The sequence below is a fragment of the Columba livia genome, chromosome Z (assembly GCF_036013475.1).
Source record: "Columba livia isolate bColLiv1 breed racing homer chromosome Z, bColLiv1.pat.W.v2, whole genome shotgun sequence".
NCBI classification, from domain to species: Eukaryota; Metazoa; Chordata; class Aves; order Columbiformes; family Columbidae; genus Columba; species Columba livia.
The window spans coordinates 12,878,035-12,900,396 of record NC_088642.1 but is presented as its reverse complement, the minus strand read 5'-3'; the positions used below and the strand labels follow the sequence as shown (position 1 = coordinate 12,900,396).

Sequence of the window (22,362 nt, the reverse complement as noted above, 5' to 3'; positions counted from 1 at the left end):
ATACACTAGAAAGAAAAAATGGCAAATGTAAAGATATGAGATGTTTATGTAAGATTGATGCAGCAGATATAGCAATACCACTTGTATGTCAACATGTAGCCTTGGCAATGGCTTAAATAACTCGCCTTGAGGAAGATAAAAGTTGTTTCTTTACTGAATGTTTCCATAAAAAATAAAACACACTGAAACCCTTTCAGACCTTCTTATAGGTATGGGAGAAAAATCATGTAGGAAAGCAGGGAATTATCTATCCACACCTTTTTCCAGATAAGCTATATCTAATTGTGGATGGGGTGGCTGCCTGCCTGATAGGGCACACAGTGGCCAGCCTGCAGACTTGACTCCTGCAGATCTGCTGTGAGTGGAGGCAATTCATATGCTCTGGTTTTCAGAGATGAATGTTCCTGACCCCTTTTTAAAATCACACACACCTCTGTTTTAATAAAATAGAAATTAGCACTCCCACATCCTAATTTCTGTATGAATAAGCTTCCCCTCTTTAATAAGTCCTAGCTCTTTATGAAGTGCTGCATTTGGCTTCTCACTGCTGCTGTAAAGATACCTTGAGCTGAGGTTTAATTTAGTGCACAATGACTCTCACTAAAGGAAGCTGGTTCACACTTGGCGCTACTACAGTACAAGAACTCATAAACACAGCACTAGTTGTACCTTAAAAGTGGAGTTTTCTGCATATCCTTTTAAGGTTATTAAGCGCAGGGAACAGAACTTAGTTTTTTGTTGCAGTAAAAAAAGTTAAAAAAATAGTTATTAGAAAAACAGATAACTGTTAGAAACTAGTTTAAAAATTATGTTAATCCTTTGGATATTGAATAATCATCAGATTAAGTAGTAGCAGAGCTATGTGACTACCTGCTCACCATGTGATACAATCCAGAATCTCTGCTACTGTATTTTGGATTACTAAATGTCATAATGATACCCATATCAGGTAGTGTCCACTGTGATGCAGAAACCTCTCCCCTAGGAATTTCAGCTCCTGTCAGGTACCAAAGAGTTATCAGGTGGTGACAACTCTCAGCTTCACTAACTTGAAAGCCTCAGCTAGTCATGCTTTCCAAGCAGTTTAGCCCTGGGATCCAAGCCTGGCAGCATTGTGGGAAGTAGATACAGCATCCCTGGCCCTTTGATTGCTGTCACATTCCCTCTGGCTTGCTCTCCCTCATCTCCAGCATCCTGCCTTCCTCTCCACACAGCAGCTGGGCTCTCCAAGGGGACAGGTCTGGCACGGGGATCCTGTAACCCACCAGACCCCTTGAGGAGAGTCAGCTCAGCCACAGCACACCTATTCCTAAAGCACATGCTTCAAAGATTGGGCTAGGAGCTACCACCATAGCTACATCTTGTTGAAGAGGAATGTGACTTGTTCACTGTACTACTGGTGAGTTTTAGACATGCTCTGAGTCTGCCTGTCAGGTTAGGTCTTCTCAAAAGATGGCAGCCAAGTGACAGTCCGGCTCTCCTAGGCCACAGAGTGGGCAAAGAGGGTGCTGAGCACACACTGACCCAGAGGCAGCAGGTTTGCAGAGGCTAGTGGTTTTTTTCCTGGAGGCTCTGAAGCCCAGAATGGAGACACAGAAGAGGGAACATTTTGCAGGCAGAGGAGCATGTGTATTCTGTGTCGGTGTCTTGAACTCTGAAGGTTAATGCCACTTAATTACCATTTTTAGCACACCAGCTCACTCTCTGTGGATGTCAGCCTGATGGACATACCAACATTTCTTGTATTTTCTTGCAATTTCTGCTCTGCGAATGTGTTTATACATTTTTCCCCTTCCTTTTTTTCATTTTAAATACATACAGTTAGGGTAAAAATTAAGCTTGATGGTTACTTCTGCTGTAAGAAGAGCACACAGAAGCCCTGAGAATCATAAAACTCAAGGCACAGGAAAAAAATAAAATAAAATAAAAGCACACAAGAGATGTTGAAAAAAAATGGGTTATTTCTGGACCTGGTGAGTTCTTGTGTTGAAGCCAGTCGCTCAGAGCACAGGTGCATGCCACATGACCAGGTGATAATAAAACAAACTTAGAATGCGATCTTGAGGAGTCTGATGATGGTTTGTCTCTGTAATACATCCATCGAAAGGTGCACTTGTACATCTGTTTTGTATTTAGGTGTTTGGGGTTTTTAAAAAATTTTTACTAGTATCTTTAAAGAAAGTCAGGCGGACGAATATCTACATTTAGAAGACCATATGTTCACAAGGGGCTGTGAGGTGACATGACAAGGCTGGTGAAGCACGTTCACCATATGCAAAAATGCCGAGCGGTATAAGAAGTTTATAAACGGATGGGGACTCTTGAGCCATGGCAAGAAGAAAAGCTCCCTCACAGGTTACCTTGCAGCCAGTCCTGAGGGCTTTGACAGACTGATTTGTGAGGTAACTTTACCAGACACAAAAGTATCTGAGTTAGGTAAACTCACTGCAACACTAGTAAAAACCAGCAACGTATTTTTCACTGTGAAGGAGAGCACTGAGCAAAAGGGACACCTGCTTATTGCTATCTTACTGCTCCCAGTTGACAGAAGTCATCCTGGAAGGAAGAAGAGACAGGAGTGCAATAATTTCCCTTGCAAGGAAATATTTGTCATATCCAAAGTAAAAAGCCAAGTACTTGAGGAGAACTGAGCAGCTGAGCTGCCTCAGTGGTCAAATAAGTCAGAGATAGGAATGTCTGGTTTCTCATGTAACCTAAATCTCTTCTAGGAGCATTGATTTGAACTCAGCTCTACAGTCTGCTACATGGTAGACCATTTGAAATTTGAAAAACCAAACTATTTCCATAAGCTTTCCAGAACCCATGTGTTACAAAAGTCAGCTTCTGTGCTTGCTCTGAACAACAAAAATGTGCATAACATCTTTCATTTGGCAGACTGTCTTGGTTTGATGTCAATTGCTTCTCCATCAAGCTGATGTGCACTCTGTTTCATGTAAGTCTCGCTTGACTCATTTCAGGGTCACCCCAAATGCAAAACACTAACTTTGCTCAATGTTACATTGGAGATTAGATTGTGCACAGCCCATTGAAGAATTATGCAGGTAGTGTGATCTAGTACACTAAGAAGACTGTGGAGACATCTCCACAACAGTGACCTGTTAAATGCCTGACTTCACTGACTAGGATTTTAGTCTTCTTTCTTAAAGCCTTTTGTTTCTATTTTATTTTCTTCTACTCTATTTTTTGCAAGTGATATGAAAAGGTTTCAAAAACTGCTCTGGTCTTATATTAGATGTACAATTGTATGACCAGAAAAATGCTTATTCCTTTTGCATATTAGTCAGATGACATATCTCTATAAACGACATCTCAGGTCTTCTGAAAGGCATGCAAGAGTTTAATACTGACCATTCAAAAGTGTCCCAGTGAGACTCAGGAATTCTCAACCCTTCATCTTTTGCCCTGCATTAAATAAAGTTGAGCTGCTGAGCTAAAAGATCCTTCAAGTTACAACAAAAATAATCCAGTTTGAAGATGTGGCTATAATCCGATGCCAAAGAAAAATTTCAAGCACCTGACAGTAATAATGAAATTACATTTTTGATGGCAGTGGAAATAAACAAGGAACTAACAAAGAAATGACTGCTTGTAGATGGTTGAAGGAAATAATTATGATTCAAGCCCTTTATAAAAAAAATATTTGAATTATAAAAAATGTATCACCCTTTGAAAAGGACAACCTCACAAATAATAGTATAGATGGCAAGACCTATTTATTTCTTGCATTCCCTTTTCAGAACGAAATAAAATAAAGTATCAAGCAGAGAATAAAATATACAAAACTGTGCTAATTACATGCACAACTGGAGTGAAATTGTTTTACCAGCTATTGTGAAAGATTCATCAGCCTCACAACCCTGACTCAAATGCTTTGCAATCAATGTCTACCTCTGTACACCCAGATTCTAAACCAGTTCTCCAGTAAATTTTGACTGAACAAAGAGCACTGGAACAGGCTGCCCCAGGAGGTTGTGGAGTCTCCTTTGCTGGAGACATTCAAAACCCATCTGGACGTGTTCCTGTGCGACCTCACCTAGGCGTTCCTGCTCCAGCAGGGGGATTGGACTAGAACTTTTGAGGTCCCTTCCAACCCCAAACATACTGTGATACTGTGATACTGTGAACAAAACCTGCTTTATATCTGACCTTCTTACTGTGATTATGCAGTTGCGGACCACACAATGCTGATTCTGTATGTAACTCTATGGGCAAAACATTATTGGGAATTCTTCAGAAAAATAATTTTGAAAGATATTAATTGTAAAAAATTGTAACTTTGAGCTGAGACTTTTCACTGGAATTTATCAGTTTTCGATAAAACATTTGTGATAAAGTGTTTCTCAGTCTCAGAAAAGAATCTTTAATGAAGACTCCTCAAGAATGATCAATCCTAGAGTCTTACAAGAGTAAGACAAAAGTCACTTTCTCTCCCATCCATGGACTGTGCTAACGACCAGGCTGTTGATTAATTTAAGATGAATATAAGAATGTGGATATGGAAAGGACCAACTATAACATCAGATCTAGTCCTCCTCAGTGATGCACAACTCCACACTACAAATCAAATGTGGAAAATCTAAGGCCATTGTCTACCTTGATCTCCAACACTCTTTAATACACAGAAATAAAATAAGAAGTTGTGCTAGGTCATGAAAGCCACAACTGCAATGATCCACAGAAAGCAAGCAGAAAAGATCCCAAATTCCGATCATGATTCCATTGTTGGATCTGTTCCATTTTTCATAAGTAAATAAATACTTGGGTCAAAGGAATCTTGGCTTCAGTTTATTACAAATTTAGCATTCACATCTAGATATTTTTCACCCTTTCTCAAGGTTCAGAAGGAGCCAGAATACCCGGCTCTGTGCAACACGGTTAAGAAAATCTTACTTTGTTGCTATGGGCTGTGAGGCAACCATGGTGCCAGGCCACCTCACATTTTCACAGATGCCCACATCTTGACATCTTGGTTTGTTTTTCTTTTCTGTACTTTACTGAAAAGGTGTCTATTTTTATGTTTTTCATCTGGATGTGTCTCTTATGTCTATCTCAATGAAGAAGTTTTTTTTTTTTTTTTTAATGACTAAACTATTACTTTTCAATGCAAAGAGCAAAATTCGCAGTTGGTGCTAACACATTGTGTGAAAAACATGTGACAGCAGCTCCACGCGATCAAGCCAAATTTCACTTTTTCTTCAGCCTTGGAGCTCAGTTCCAAGGTGTGGAGAAAAATTCACAGAAGTGATTAAGCTAGTTTTGTTAATACGGTTTCTAAGTCACTGTGGTGCCTCTGAAAAATGCCACCTTAACTCTAGTTCATTTTGATAGACCTTTTTTATCAAATGCCTGTTTCAATGTGAGACCATAAATCTGCCATGTTGAGTCATAAGTGCACCCATTTTATTTCAAAGACTTTGAGAATGTTAGCAAAGCTTTAGACAAAATTGGGCTGAGTTTTGATTTTGTAATGAAACTCAAAACCAGACGAGTTTCTCTTGGTTTTGTGTTTCATTGCAAAAAACGAATTCTTAGATGAGTACAGCCCAGAGTGCATACATTTGCGATCAGCAGTAAATGTGCAGAGAAAGAAATGGTAGAACAGACATCAGATTTTTCTCTGCAGTCAGCAATGCCTGGAAAGCCGCCCTGTTTCATTGCAATGCAGATTTGCAGACTTTGGCCCAAGAAAGACCTGTTGGCGAAGCTTGATACTGAAAAGTAATCTTCTTCAGGAAATGAGTACCAAAGAATTGTTATACCATGTAATAAGAAAGAAACAATAAAGATCCCTGGCGAGAAAGTAGTTCTGGGTTGATGGACAACAGTCATTATAAACTGAGCTTTCAAATAAAAATACCTTCAACCTTTTAAAAGGGTTTCTGTATTTTAAATATGGACGTTCGCATTTCAGACTGGAGAGCTTCCAAGTGACCTCCTGACTTTAAAGGTTAAGCACTATGAGAGAACAATTGCAGACACTCAGAATGAAAAGGAAAATATGATTTTATAGCTGGAACGGACTATAGAGTATCTCTTCTAACATTTCAAATTTGAATTAGAGGGAACTATTGGGAATGGTTCAAAAACATCTGAGGCTGAAGAAATGAATGAATTTACTCTTTCTATTGCTCCACAGGCACTACTGCCCCAGTCACTCCATTTAAAGTCAATGAGTAAGATCTCGTTTGTACTAGTGCCTGAAATCACCTTATGTTGGTAATAAAGTTGGAAATACATAAACAGCTGTGACAATACCTGTGGTGGTGAAGTAATCAGTTACCCAGTCTGCTATGACAAGATACATGTGCAAATAAATCAAAACAGAAGGGCAAGAATCCCAAGAAAGATGATCCATGCAGTCAATACTTCTCCCTCATCGAGCTACTGAATGCTGTCGCTCATGTACACTTTGTTAAGGTCTTGGTTTCTCCACTGCTGTTCAAAGTATCATCAGCCTAAAAGTAGAAAAGTGCACCCTGTCCCTAGGTTAGTGGTTGTAACATTTGCAGCAGAAGAATTGTTCAAATTTGTACTTTGCTGCACAGGGTCTGAATGGAGCTGAAGATGGTGTTCCCCTGTACTCCATTGAAATTCAACAAAATGCAGTAAAGTATGGGAGGGTTTCTTGTCTGGTCCTTTCTTATCTCACAAATACATCGAAATATATTCTATTTTGAATGCTACAAATGTTACTAGATGATCATCTGTACTGTGTGCATGGGAAATAGATAAGCTTTTTTCCTGATGGGTCCTTCAGCCTGAAACTTTATGCACCTTTTTGGGCGGTGAGGTATTTTTCAGAAAGATTTGTTGATGGGAACTGATATGAAAATGAAACATTAGAAATCCATGACTATGGATAACTATATTAATCAAAATATGAATGAATATATTATTTTTCAGTAGTTTACACATTGTGTTAAAATATTCAGTGCTACTAAATAAATAAATAAATAAGTGGACTGCGCTTAAAATTCATGATAGAAACCTTCACAGCACCACGACTTCAGAAAAGGAAACAAACTGATCTAATTTGAAGTTCATGATGGAAGACTCTACCAAAATGACAGATGGACTGAAAGCCAAGTGTGAAGTTCCATCATCTTAGCTGAGGCAGTTTCGAGTATCTCGAAATTGTTGTAAATCTGATTTTAAAATCAAAACTGAAGTAACAATAGAGGGTTGCTTTACCCTAGGGACATTATGCTATAAACAAACAGTGGGTACCTTTCCACTGCAGACAGAGTTGACACTGTGTCTGTGTGTGTGCAGTCAGTTTAGAGGGAACAAACAGCATCACTTTCAGTGTGTCCCAAGGAGTACCAGTTGGAGGGGGATCTTAGTCTGTCATGTTGCAGCTGGTCTGGGTGCAGGGAGGCAGCCTCCCTTGGTGGCTGGTCTTGAACTCTTGGTTGAAGACCATGCCAGCTTCCTCCCTTGTTGCTTCTTTCACCCTTGCGCCACTCTTCGGGGGTGCCAAGGAGAAAAAGACACACTAGTAAAATCCTCCGCTTGGATAGATGGATCAGAGAACTTCCTGGGAACACCTGTGAAAGTAACTTTATCTACCTTGATACTGGCACACACTTCAATGTTGAGGATGTATTATAGGTTTAGAGGACACCTGGAGGCCTTGGTCTCCGCTTCACTAAGATGAACAGACCGTCAAGGCAGGGTCCTTCTTCAGTGTTTGGAAAAATGACATGGGACACAGTAGGATGAAAGAAAGTGAATGGCTTTGTTACACACTGCCTCTTCTCTAACCAGCTGAAATGCACTGACCTGTTGCTTTTTCAATCTGTGTCATGAGTTGTCTTCACTTTTCTGTAACTTTACCTAAAGAAACAGTAATAGAGTATTGTGATTTCAAACTGGCATTTCTTACTGAAATCTCAGTTCTTTACTTAGCACGTATGGTTATTCCATGTGAGTTTTCCCATGCAGAAAAAGATCTTTCTGCAAAAAGAATGTCTCATCAGTCAAACTCTTCTGTGCGAGTATTGTAAATAATGAATTTACACCTTGAGTGGCTGAGGAAAGAATGAAACAAAATCCTGTTGCCTTGATGTGCAAATATATCAGACACAACTTCTTGTTCCTGTGCAGGCTTTTAGGCTTCTTATGAGGTACTTTTACTTGGAGCTGTGATTACATTTATATTACACTGTCTGTTTCAATGTTTTTCATAAAACTTGTGCTTAAAAGGGTATTATATTTAAGGCTAATTTGAAATTCATTTTGAATTTGCTTTAATCAGCAAGGAGATGGTATCTCCTTTAGGGTGATGCACTAGACTGACTTCCCATTGAAGAACTGCAGCCACAATTTTCTATTTTTTTTTCTGAATTACACAGGAAAAAAACACAGCACAAAACAAACTTTATTACCACTGTTACCTGTATGAAAATCACAAGTGTAATAAACATACAAGACCTTGTGGAGGAATGAATACATCAGATCCTCATGGCTTGAAGCAGTGGCACGTGTTGGTGGAGATGTGTAAGTCAGAAGTTGGGATTCTCAGGCTAGACTTCTAGTGACAGTCACAGTTTTGCCCTGGTTTTCCAGTGTATTTTCTTTCTAGTGAAATTCAGACGTATCAGCTGATGGTTCTGTGTGTCAAAGCAGCACAGAAACGGGTAGTCTAATGGTCACTGATGGCTAGAAAAAGAACTGACAGGACACGATTATGTTGGAATATTAGAAAAGATCATATAATTTTATAGCACAAATACACATATTTTCACTGTACTAGCCAGATCACCTTTCTTGTCATGTGAGAAACATGGTCCTAAAGGGTCATCTTGCCATAGCAAAACTACACTGTTTATAAAACTGATATAATTTGTTGGTATGTATTAATCATCATGTAGCTAGAGCTCAAACCTATCCAGATATAATACTGATTACTTGAATTTTGCAAGCATTTCTCAAATAAAGGCACCACATTTTCTTCATTATGGTATGGCAGGAGGGGAAATGATCCATAGTACGTGAAGATTAGAAACATAATTGAGAGTTTATAGAAATGGACACAAATAGTGTAACTCAGAAAACGCGTTAGTAAGCACGTTTCATACATGTGCTGTGCTAGAAACAGCTTAGTCACTAAAGTAGCCAAACCACACTTGGTGTATGAGATTATCCAATGAATAACAAACATCCAAAGAGAAATATTTATACCTACCACTTGCTATTTTAGGAAAGTTGAACATAGCAGAAAGAAGGACAAAACCTCTCTTGAATGTTGATGCTTTTGTGAACAACAGAATTCTGTAAGTTCTGGTAGAGAAGAACACAGAAGTAGTGACATATTAGTCATATAATATACTCATAGTTTCCATCTTTCCATTGCGTGACCCATCCCAAATGGCCAAAGGGTATAAAACAGTTTACTGAGTGTAACTTCAGTCTCCAAAAAGGGCTTTCATTTGGATCTGTTCAGATGTCACTTACAACTCTTACATGCTTTACACCTTTGCTAAATGCTTAGTTTCTGTAGTTAGTGACATATTTCAATTATTTATCAGCAGTCCTGGCTAACCAGGGAGGTGCCAGTTGACTGGAGGTTAGCAAATGTGATGCCCATCTACAAGAAGGGCCAGATTCAGGGAATTACAGGCCTGTCAGTCTGACCTAGGTGCCAGGCAAGGTCGTGGAACAGATCATCCTGAATGACATCTTGAGGCACATACAGGACAACCAAATTATTAGGACCAGTCAGCATGGATTTATGGAAGGCAGGTCCTGCTTGACCAACCTGATCTCCTTGTATGGCAAGGTGACCCACTTAGTAGATGAAGGAAAGGCTGTGGATATTGTGTACTTAAACTTCAATAAAGCCTTTGACACCATTTCTCACAGCATTCTCCTGGAGAAGCTGGCAGCTCATGGCTTGGATGTGTACTCTTCACTGGGTAAAATATGGCTGGATGGCTGGGTCCAAAGAGTTGTGGTGAATGGAGTCAAACCTGGCTGATGGCCGATCACAAGTGGTGTTCCCCGGGGCTCAGTATTGTGGCTGGTTCTGTTTAATCTCTTTATCAATGATCTGGATGAGGGGATTGAGTGCACCCTTAGTAAGTTTGCAGACAGCGCCAAATTAGGCCGCAGTGTTAATCTCCTGGAGGGTAAGAAGGCTCTACAGAGGGATCTGGACTGGCTGGAACATTGGGCTGAGGCCAACTGTGTGAGGTTCAACAAAGCCAAGTGCTAGGCCCTGCTGGTCACAACAACCCCAGGCAGCGCTACAGATTCAGGAAAGGGTGGCTGGAAAGCTGCCTGGCAGAGAGGGATCTGGGCATACCGGTCAGCAGCTGGCTGAATGTCAGCCAGCAGTTCGCCCAGGTGGCTCAAAAGGCCAACAGCATCCTGGCTTTTATCAGAAATAGAGTGACCAGCAGGACTAGAGAAGTGATTATCCTCCTGCACTTGGTGCCGGTGAGGCCCCACCTCGAATCCTGTGTACAGTTTTGCGCCCCTCACTACAAGAAAGACATTGAGGTGCTGCAGACCTTTCAGAGAAGGGCAACAAAGCTGGCGAGGGGTCTGGAGCACAAGTCTGATGAGGAGCAGCTGAGGGAACTGGGGCTGTTTAGTCTGGAGAAAAGGAGGCTGAGGGGAGACCTTATCGCTGTCTACAAGTACCTGAAAGGAGGTTGTAGCGTGGAGGGTGCTGGCCTTTTCTCCTAAGTAGCAAGAGATAGAATGAGAGGAAATGGCCTCAAGTTGTGCCCAAGGGCTTCGGATTGGATATTAGGAAAAAAATTCTTCACAGAAAGGTTTGTCAGGCATTGGAACAGGCTGCCCAGGAAAGTGGCTGAATCACCATCTCTGGAGATGTTTCAAAGATGTATCAATGAAGTTCTTAGGGACATGGTTTAGTGCCAGAGTTAGGTTAACGGTTGGACTTGATGATCTTGAGAGTCTCTTCCAATCAAAATGATTCTGTGATTCTGTATTGTGCAAGAGAAGTTAAGAAAGATATTATTTGGAAAGTGTCAGTCAACCAAGACTATAAATTTAACTAAATAGAGAAACCGATATTATAAACATGTAATGTTTGGAAACATTTCGTTATTCATTAATTTTTGGTAATGTGAGGGAAACTATTCAGCACCAAGTGGGTTGGGAGGACAGCAGTTTCAGAAGCAGTCCCATTGCAGTGTGGGCAGAATGGTGTCAGTGACAAGCAGTTTGGTTAGTACTGTGGGCAGTGTTCTCAGCTCTGGTTCAAGTGAAAGTCAGGTGCACAACACAACACACAGTGTATGGAACATCACTGACAAGAAAGCCAAAGCAACAAGCAGAGCACTTTGAACAAGAAGAACACAATGTCTGTGAAAGCTGTTCTGAAGAACATATTGCTTGCAGTATATCCTAATTTTCCACACCCACCTAAGTCGTGTCTGTAACTAACAGGCGTTGCGGTTTTGTGACACAGAGGATGGATCTGATAGCTTTTGAAGAGCTGAATACGTAAATACCCAACAACACATAAAATGGACTTACTTTCAATTCACACCCAGCTGAGCAGGACCATCACAAACAGTGGTGCTCACACGTTATTTCTGCTCATTGGCAGAGCACTTAGGCAATGACAGAAACTCCTAATGCACTCTGAGGGCATGCAGAAGAAATCTTCATCCCTGAACTCTGACATGTTAAAACCATTACTTCCTGAATATCGTGTCTACCACACTTTGCATAAAGCCAGCAAAACATTACCTACACATCTGTCAAAGGTGTGAATGAAACTGGCTAAAACATCTGAGATGACAGCTTTCAATTAGCCAGCCTTGGTACTGAACTCCTATCAGATCAGCTTGTATCTCACTGCAAACTGTAAATACTGCCAAGAGGCCTGGTCTAGCTGGTCTGTATTCAACATTGTCATAACAGTGCTGTGTTGAGCTAATTTTAAAAGCATCCCGGAGCTTGATCTTGTTGCTATACCTTTGATAGCAAGGAGGTAAGCAGAAGAACAGCAGGTTACTGCATCACTCATATGAAAAAATTTAAAAAATACAAGAAACAGAAATATTTTCTCAGTTTTGATAGCTGAACCATGCTTTCTGCCTGGTGCAGTGGGGGATGGCAGCACACTTTGTCAGAGAAAACGTGCAGATGGCATGAGAAACGCATATTAAAAATTCTGTCCAGCTGCACTGTATTGTCTGGTTATCAAGGGAATTGGGAAGAAATAAGAGAATATGAGGGAATTCTGAGTGTAGCTTGTTCTTGGTTGCAAAGCGTGAACTGCTGCAAACATCCAAATGTAAATAAACCACAACTTTTAAGCATGGATAAGAAATTAAATATTTCTGGAGTTGTAAAGAAGTGGCTCAATATGTTCCAAGGCCCACTGCTGGACAGCTGCAGTGCAATTAGCTGCAAGATCACATGAAGTTTGAGCTGGGTTTTACGGGTTTTGTTGTTTCTCCTCCATCTGCCAAGTAATTCTTCAGTAAGCTGACATCACACATATCATCTTTCTTTGCAAGAACACGTTGTACGTTCTGTATCTTGCAGATTTTTCTTTCAGCCTTTCTGTTAAAATAGGAAACACGGTCCTTTACAGGTAGTTTTTCTGATCAAGCTGGCATTTTTGAGATAGGAACGTAATCTCAGGCTTGGCAACAAGGCAACTGGATGTGACATCATGATCTAAAATACACAGTAAGATGTAAAAACCTGTTATTTATACAACTTCGTCAAGTCTCTGATTACAGAGCACAACAACTTGACCACCCTTGCTATTTGTCAAATTCTCTCTGACACTGTCATTAGTGAGAATTTTGCTGTTTATGTGAACTACACTGGGATTTCTACTCTTGAACTTCTAACTTTTTATTCAATTATTACAACAGCATTCAGTAGAATACCTCTTATATCTGACTGCATCCAGAAAATGCATCCTACTGTACAAAGGCAGAAGAAAATGGCACCTTAAATGTATACAAGGAGGTAGTGCGAAGATATTTGCTTTGTTTTTCAACCTGTGACTCCTTTCATAAAGTAGTCCCCTTAAAACAAGTGAAGTACATACTGATATTTAAAGTTGGAAAATAATGGATCCTTACGTCCTACTCACTTAGCAGGAGACTGAAGCAGACTACAGCCATTGTCCTCCACTTTTTTTTTTGCTAGGAGAGGCATTCTGAGGCTGACTGAATGTAACATTTTAAATGTTGGAGAGGAATTACAATGAGAATTGTATAGGCTGTGGCGCAACCCAAAATGTTTGTGATTATTTCAGCCTCATAAAAGTTACCAAAGTCTATGAAAACGGCCTTTGTTGTCCTGGTATGGTGTGGCGGAGAGGTCCCAGATTTCCTATGAATCAGTGATTGGAGCAATGCAGCTGACTGTGTTAGGTGACACATAACAGGACTTTGAACCACCTATAAAAAATAGGTCTCGTTTAGCATGTAGCATTAGGCATTTGGCATGCAAAGACGCAAAGCTTGCCCTTGCCTTCAGCTGGTCATTGGGAGCAAGCAGAGCTCTCCTGCACTGAGGGGAGGGCTGGGGTGCAGGAGCTCTGTGAGCTGGAGGGAAGGCTGGCAGGGAAACAACACGCAGGACAGAGAGCTGCAGCCCACTTAAATCTCTGTCATAAATCTGTTGTGGGAAGACGGATCAAACAGTGCAGCATGAACAAATGTGTGGTATAATGATTACAGACTCAGGAGCCCAGGGCTCAGGCCTGAGACAGTTACTGTTTAAAGACAGAAAGTTTTTCTCTATCCTGCAGGGCAGGTTGCTTCTGGACATGGTCCCTAATCCCATGTATTAATAACTCTCCAGAATTTAGCCACCTTTGGACAGTGCCCTCCAGGACCATCCTAACACAAGACTTGTGGCCTTAAGAAGTCCATGCTGGGCTGCTGTCCTGCAAGTGATATGCAAAGTGCACTTTTCTCCCTTATAAATGCATTGCACTACTGTGAGGCATTAATCCTTTTGTTGCCAGTCTTCTAGATCTCTTCTGACATTTCTCAAAGTAGCTTTTGGGACCAGTCACAGATTTTATTTCAGAACAGCTTTGCAATGTGCGTGTCTTAGTTGCAATTGAAGAATAGCAGAAAGGAAAAGGTCAAATCCCCTTCTGTGCAAACGAACTGTATTACCTTTGCCAGCAATTCACTTATGCGTGGGTTCTGGAGCAGATTTCTCCTTCTTAGACCTTCACTGACAGGTTATATGGGATAAGAAGGCTTGAGAAAGGCTTTCAGCAACTGTCCTTCCTTAGATAACTTGGAAGGAAAAAAATGCAGTGCCAGTCCTTCAGAAAGTTTTAAAACTTTTTGGATGGAGACAGAGATTCTCCATGTTGTACGTGTCTTTTTGGCTGACACTTTACCATAAACTAACAGCTGAGTGTTAGCTAGGGTGCAAGCCTGAAAATATGTTCATCAGCATCCCTGATGTGAAGCTATGTCCTAGTTCCACCTTGCTGACGGTCCTTAATCTGTAGTCATTTCAAGAATGTGAAGAGGCCCTTATGGAGGTATTTTTCCCCTCCCTCAACGGCATACAGTCTGTTTCCAACTGTAGTCATGTTGGCAAAAGGGTTCCCAAACCCCTTTGCTTGTTTCCAAAGCAGTGACACAGGAAACACTGCTGAGATTTCTTGCAAAAGCACAGATGAAACCTTTTTCATTTTTCTTGGAATCTTTTAGACATAGGAAGAATGTAGCATCTCTCCTGTTGCTGCAGACTGCACCCCAGCCATACCTCTCACATTCTCTCACAGCTGGGACATTTATTTTTGCAACTGTACAGTCAAGGGGACAGAGATACCTGCATACAGTACACCTGCAGTCTTGTGAGTTTTGTCAGTCATTTTTTTGAAAACATCATTTCTGAAGGTCACTGAAATTTAACTTGAGGACCAGATATGTGGGAAGTGGAATATTTTTACCCTAGTAAGTGCTGTCAACATCATTAAGATGTTATCTTCACCATTTTTAGAACCGGTTCAGTGTTTATGAACAAGTTACAAGAGGCAACTGAAGTTGTACATTTCAAGTGTGGTACAACAGTCAGTATTTAGAGGTGTTTGAGCAGTAAGACTGGGAGAAGAAATCATGCCCTACAAAACCTGTTTAAGATGTGTCCTTTGTAGTTCTGACCAGTTACAGTTTAGTAATAACTGTGTACAGTAAACAGTGCATACCTTTGTGCAGGCTGATATCTGATGTACTGGAAGAAAACTTTGCCTCCTGTATCGGGAAAATGGTTGCATTTGCAGGGAATGCCATACTCATCCTTCCACTGGGAGAATGTTGCCCTTCTGCTCCAGACCAAGAGGATGCTTTTCAGTGGTTCATCACTGTCTGTAAAATCATTGTAAACAGAACAATTTCTACTCCCTCTCAAGTGCTATTGTTTGCACGTGAATAATACAAATTGAGGAAAAGATAGCCTTCTGAAACATTGGTGCTAGTTTGCCCCAGATCAATTCTGAAACAATTATACAAACAACAGTTTTATGCTGACTAACATATCTAACTGTTTTCTGCAAGCTAGAAGAGCCATCCTGTCCCAGTTTTCCTGGTGGAACTAGTAGTACTTTTACTACAATTTGTTAAAATAATCCATTTTTCATAACTTATATAGAAATATAAACATATAAATATAATATATACAAATGATATTTATGTATCTTATAAAACCTCAAACATCTTGTCACTTTAGTCTCATCAGCACTGTTCTCCTCTGTCTGAAAACACAAGTAGTTAGCATGGGGAAGAGTGTTTAGCCAGGGAGATAAGACAGAATTACAATAACAACACCAGTTTTGCTTGGTCGTTCCTGAAAGGAGAATGGTACAAGCTTTCTTGGGCAGACCTGATGCCACTTGGCATCATCCAAGCTCATCAGTATCCAGCATAATAGTAACTTTTGAAACTCCTCAGCGACCAACCAAATACACAGGGAATGCCATGGGGATCTGGAACTGAGTGCCTTCGTAGCCTTGCCTAGTCTGTTTATTTCCTTCACTCCTGCCTGCTCATTATGATCGTACCAGCACTGTGTTTTTGCAAACATGTTTTATTGGACTCTCCAGTGAGTCACAGGGGCTGCACATACAGCAGGATCTTGAGCTGCTCAGAGTCAGGCAGTGGAAGCACCTGTACCTTGTCTTTAGAGTCAGCATGTGGAAAATCTCAAGAGAGCTCTTGTTCCCTGTGTGAATTATTGCCAGAAACCAAACTAGAGCAACTAACATTTTAAAATCCAAGTTACAGCAACCTTCCTTTTGAAACAGATCAGCTTTGATCTCCTAGACAGAACACAAGGTTTTATGAACAATTTTCTCCCTACTATGTCTTCCAGAAACAGGTCCTTTTCCAGAGATTGTCCTTTGACCTGTGTTTTTAATGACGCCCTGCAATTTAACCACCTCTGCACTGTGCTCTCCAGGTCCATCAGAAACAGTTCTTTCCTCCCATTGATTTTGAAGCTTATCTCTGTGTCTGCTCTTGGGGCTCTCCTAGTCTCTGCTTGCCCTCTGATCAGTGTTTCTCCCACTGTGTCTTGGACTGTTCTGGGCCCTGGGGCTTGCTGCAGCTATGAAGTTGCATTTGTACTCAGGGCAAAACCCAGTCTCCCACTTTATCCCCTGACCTATACTGTGTCACCTGGAGTGCACACTTTGTGCAAAGGCAACTATGACCAGGCATCTTTCCACTTTCCTAACAAGCCAGATGTTATGGTGCTTATGATATAAAATGTGAATGAACGAGTTAAATTGTACAATGTGCCACATGGAACTCCAGTACCTCTGTTTCTCCTGTGCAGGTCTTGGAGAGCTTACAGCGCAGTGCAATCCACGTGCAGGAAAGGACTTGGTGCAGACAGTGCTTCCAGCTGGTCTTTTTGCAACTGTCCCTCTCCAGTCTCTCAACAGCAGGCTTCTCCAGTGGGCCTGGGTGAAACACAATTTTGCAATCAAAACAAACAAGTGCATTTGGTTTGAGCCTTCTACCGAGCACTTGGCTTACTGAGTTAAAACCCCTGTTTCGTAGATTTGGACTGTGTTACCACTGCAGTTTGGTACATGCTTGGCATTTTGCATTCAAATATGTTAGCCCTGTGAAATGGTAGTGAGGTTGATCTATATGGCTAAATGGAACAAGCAAGACACCAGCAACTATGAGAATTTATTGATGTTCTTTTCCCAGATGTTATTGTCTGTTTGTGTGTGTTACTAACAAGCTTACTAAATCTCTTTGTTGCTTTCTGCACTTGGATACCTGAATGTGAAGATGCAGCGCTTGTAAGTCAGGCAGTGGATGAGCTTAGAGACATCTATAGAAAGAGTTATGAAAGGTGAATGGTGAGCACAGCTTATCCTGTGTTCTCTGAAGTAAAATAATATACCAGCTCCTAGCACCTAGCAAATGAAATTAGGCTTAAATACTCAGGGTCCGTGTGTTGTTACTTCTGTTCAGAGGAAGTAAGAAATTTCTGTGTTAGTAGCATGACAATGTTTTGGGGAAAAAAATATAACAACAACAACAACAATAATAAAAAAGAAACAGAGAAAGAAGAATTGGCTCATATCCAGTTTGAATCCTTCAAAACTCCTTTTCTCAGTCCACAGACTTCACTGAATCACCCCTCTTTTATCTCCCTCCACTGCCTTCATTTCCTCTTTGGTGTTTAACATAAAATACTTTATTTTATTTTCAGAGCCCTTCACAGCCTCTGCACACCAGTTTTTCATCCCTCCTTGTCTTATATGTCATCTCCCACCTTCACATCCATCACCTGCTTGTTAGATTTTCAAACATCTTTGTGCTGTTTTTCATGCTGCCTCCTGTAACTGAGAGTTGCATCTTGACAATTTTAAGAAATTAAGAAGATGTCATCCTCTTTCAAGTCTCTCTTTAAAACTCACTTTTCTCTACAAGACTTTGGCCATGTGCTGGCCTATCACACTGTTGTGGGTTAAACCCGTTAGGCAGGTAAGCATAACACAGCCTCTTGCTTACTATCCCCCATCACCCCAGAGGGACAGGGAAAGGGGAAGAGTGAAAAGCAAGAAAACTTGTGGATCAGTATACAATTTTTTTTACTAAGTGAAGGTGAATTGGAAGAACGGAGGAAGAAAATAAAACGAGTGATGCAAAGGCAATTCCTCAGCATCTCCCATGGTTAGACAGAAGCCCTGAAAGCTTCTGAGTAAAAGATGGCTAACCCTCCTAAAATCCCCTCTGTATTACTCAGTGTGATGTTCTACTGTGTGGAGTATGCCTTTGATTAGTTCAGGTTGTCTGCCTGGTTGTGTCCCACTCCAACCTCATGTGCATTTGCAATCCATTTGGTGAGGGGCGCAGAGTGAGAAAGAGAGATGGCTTTTATGCTGTGCAAACACTGTTAAGCAACAGCTAAAACATCAGTGTGTCATCAGCTTTGCATTTGTCCCAAATCTAAAACACAGCATCACATGAGCTGCTATGAAAAAAACTGACTCCATCCCATCTGAACCCAGTGCACATACTGATCACTGCTATCCACTTCTCCCTTAATGTCACCCATGTGTTGCAGTTTGTTTTATACTTAGCAACAGACTCTTTGAATCTATAACCTGGTAGACCAACATCCTGCTCCTCAGGACTCACTGATACTTCAAGGAGTGTCGGTAATCACTCTAAAAACACAAACGTGATCAGCAGATACTGACATTGCAAAAAAAAACCCCTAATTTTTGTAAGCTAACTAACCCACCTCTGAAAAGAATGATCTTCAGAACTGTAAAATGGCAAAAATAGGCTCAAGACATCCATTTGTAATAGTCATAGACCTCTCCTTCCAGTTATGCTGGCAGCTTTCAACTACCACTTCTTAAACACTTGCTTCTCTCTTATATCATTTGGTCAAGATCTACCAACTATCCTCCTGCCTAATTCTCTTTTTCCCTGAGGGACCTGTTTAGCTTCTCCCTGCTCCTGAGCTGGGCATCTGACCACAGTGGCCGGTGGGAAATCTCCTATGTCTCTAGCTCAAAGGCATCAAAACCAGCATGAGGCAAATTTTGTGGGACACAGTTGGACTTAGGATCTGTGGGTTATTCGGTTCTAGCAAGCACTATGGAGGCCAGAAAACTGTACTAATTCACCCTGTAGTCCAGATTTTCTGCTTCCTGAGTGTTCTCGTGTCACAGAAGGGTTCAGCAACCTGACCAATCAGTTAAGCAGCTCTGATTTCCCTCTTCTGTTTTAAGGTCATACTCTCTTTTCTCTTCTCCTCTCAGATATATTTTTCTCAGTCAATCTTCCCATGGGAAAGGGTCTTCTCATTTTTACTGCGTTTTCTTTGCTGCGAAGGAAACATTCACAAACACAAGAACTGCTCTCCCGTGGTACCTTATAAGGATGTGCGAAGAGAAGTCCTTTCAATGTGGCAGAAAACACTTGGTAGCCAGGCTGCCTAGTTCCCTGTGGAGTCCCTGGATGTCTGCTTCCAGGGAAGCAAAACCAACCACCCCACCTATCCTTAATCTCTACATTCACCTGTAGCTTTCTTCCGTTCTGAGAGCTTAACTGCTCTTTCAGTGTTCAGGTGCTCTGTAGACCACACAGTATTGCTCTCTTCCTGGGTTTCTTTGTTTTTAAATAAAAAAACCTATTTTTTTTAATTTTTTTTTTTTTTTTTTTTAGGAATGAAAAGTAGTACACAACAAAGAAAAATTCAGCGCTGGTGCTGATGATATGTGATAAGTTAGAAGTTAGTATTTCACTAATTTTAAGGAGAATTATAGGCAGCAAAACTAACATTCAGGAAGAAATCACTATCTTAACAGAGTTTCAGAAAGAGTTTAGAAGTTTAGAAAGTGTATCTGATTTTTACCAACAGATTTTTGGCATGTAATCTTTGAGTCAGGTACTATGTCACACAGCAGGGTCTGAAAAAAATAACTGAAGAAATGAATAACCTTATATATATTTCACACCTGAAAAACAACCTTGTCTGAAAGGAGGAGCTCATATATCCAGTCATTAAGAGAAATTAAGCTTTTGGTAGTATTAGGCTGGAAAATAACTTGTCAAATGTGCTTGAAGGAAAATACTTATTTATGACCATGCGGTCAGTTTGTTGTTCAAGAGCCCACCTGGAGAGGTCTAAGAAACCAGATTTAAGGTAAAAGAAGCAGTTTTAAACCCCTGTTTCCTTTTACTGGTTTATTGTATGCTTATACATGTGAGACTAACAACCCATTGAGGCTTATAGGTGCAGAAGTCAATGTTGAGACTCTGTCCAGTGCTGTCTATAGCCTGCTTCTTATGGTTTTGTTGTAACTTGAACATCAGAAGATGTTTAGTTACCCTTTGCTGTAGCTGTTTTCTGCTGGAAATAGATGGCAAAGCAGGCATTTTTAATGTGTCATTTAATTTGAAACTTTTAAAATAGTTCAGTGAAGTAAACTATAAAGCCTTCATTTCATTAAATTTCATTTAATGTGAGTTTATTCAAACCTTGCTTTCCCTTGCAAAAGGGTTATCTTGTGTATTGTATTTGCACAGTAAAACAGAAATGCTGTTTATGAAAACACATGCTACTGAGAAGAGCATAAAAATATTTTAACAACCTCGAACTCCACAGGAATATAAAAGTAGCTATAAATATCAGTATTACTTTACCTCATACCAGTTCTATCTAAACTGCATACATGGCATACAAACCCACTATTCTGGCTTGGGTCAGCCTTCAAACAATGTTGCTATAATTTTTTTAATAAAGAAATAGCTGGGTGTTGTACTGTGGCACCAAAAAAGACTACATCAGCATATCCTTGAATGTGCATTCCTATGGTACATAACTGCACTGAGAGAGGGGTAGTTCTTATTTTTCTACCTGAAGATCCTCCACCCCAAATGATTCTAGCAAGAAATGAACAAAACTGGTCATTTAAGTTAAAGATGGATCCAAACTTCACCCTGAAATTCAAGTGGAAAACATCCCTTCCTTTTAAGTTTATAAAAATGTGGTGAAATGGAACACAAATACCACAAAAAAGAGTGGTCTAGTGCACTCCTGCTCAACCTAATATAGGATGATGATGGTAACATTATAAAAATATTAGGAGTTAATTTTTTTTCTGTTATCTCTACGTAGAAGACAATCAACGAAGTCTTATTCCAAACTGTGGGCTGCTGAAACCTAGGGGACATTCACCTTTCTCAACAGATAGAAAGACCTTGTAGCATCTGCTAATTTCAAGTGCACCAAACAGACTCTTCTTTGATGTACTAGAGAGAAGAAATCTAGAAAGGAAAACCTATAATAAGAGTTAAAACCATAAGCTTATTTAGCTTTTCCTTTTTCTCTAGAAGGAAACCAAGTTTCATCAGATAGTCTATTAAGAACACTGAAAAAGAAGGAAAAACATAGCTAGTGCCTGTACAGAGTTTAAATTCTTTACTAGGCAAAAACCTTGGTGTACAGCCTTGTATGTGTATATCCATACTAACATACACGCTTTTGGGGATAGCTGATTATTCAATAAGTAGAAGAATATCAGCTTTCAGCCATCCATCTACAAAGAACAGGTGAAATTTAAAAAGCACACAACACAAACATATTCTTGCCAGGACAGGGCATTGAAAAATAACTGATGAAATAAATGGTTTTCCTGCAACTAGGATAGTTTTCATATTAAGAAAAACTCACATGATTATCCTTCTTTATTCTTCCTCTATTTGCATTTCTTCTGGTTGTTCTTGCTCTTTGTTAAAGAAATGTATGTTCAAGTGAGTTTTCAACTCTCAGTGCTCCTTTCAGAGCTGAATTTGTGACATCTTTCATTTCAGTGGCAAGAGAATATGACATCAAGTACACAGCTGGAAATTAACTGCAACAATAAACCTATCAAAAATCTCAGCTGAAACTAACCTTTAAGGCTGAATAACCTCGGTTGGAGGAAGCAGAAGAAGAGAAGGGGGGTGTGGAGGCTAGCAGTTTCTATGTGAGCCCAGACCCTGTGGCTCAAACACATCTTTGGAAAGAAAGCTGGGTGGCAAGAAAGTAACAGCAGATTTGAATTGCAATGAGGACATATCTTTTTCCGTGTTTTCTCTCTCAGAGCTATGTCTCAGTGTCAAAACGCAGCTCGCAATAATGCTTCATTTTCATAATTTTCTATTGCTGTGAATGTTCTGTACTTATGGAAGGGAGCTCATGGATTTTTTTCCTCTCTCTCATTTAAATAGGTCATTGTCTACAAACCTGGCTGGGACTATTGTTACTTGAGGATGCAGGTGGCACCATCTGTCCTTAGGAGATACGTGCCAGACAATTCTGGCTTTGCTTCGTATGTGAATTTTTTTC

At 40.3% G+C, this 22,362-nt stretch overlaps 1 long non-coding RNA gene across 1 annotated transcript; it reads right to left on the bottom strand.

Moving 5' to 3' along the window:
- Nucleotides 1–8,238: 8,238 nt before the first annotated feature.
- Nucleotides 8,239–22,134, bottom strand: LOC135577432 (uncharacterized). Its single transcript, XR_010469224.1, has 6 exons — nucleotides 21,706–22,134; nucleotides 16,812–16,957; nucleotides 15,203–15,362; nucleotides 10,669–10,976; nucleotides 9,209–9,303; nucleotides 8,239–8,694 (listed from the first exon to the last, which is right to left on the bottom strand). It is a non-coding gene; the product is annotated as an uncharacterized LOC135577432 (long non-coding RNA).
- Between the last annotated feature and the right edge of the window lie 228 nt (nucleotides 22,135–22,362).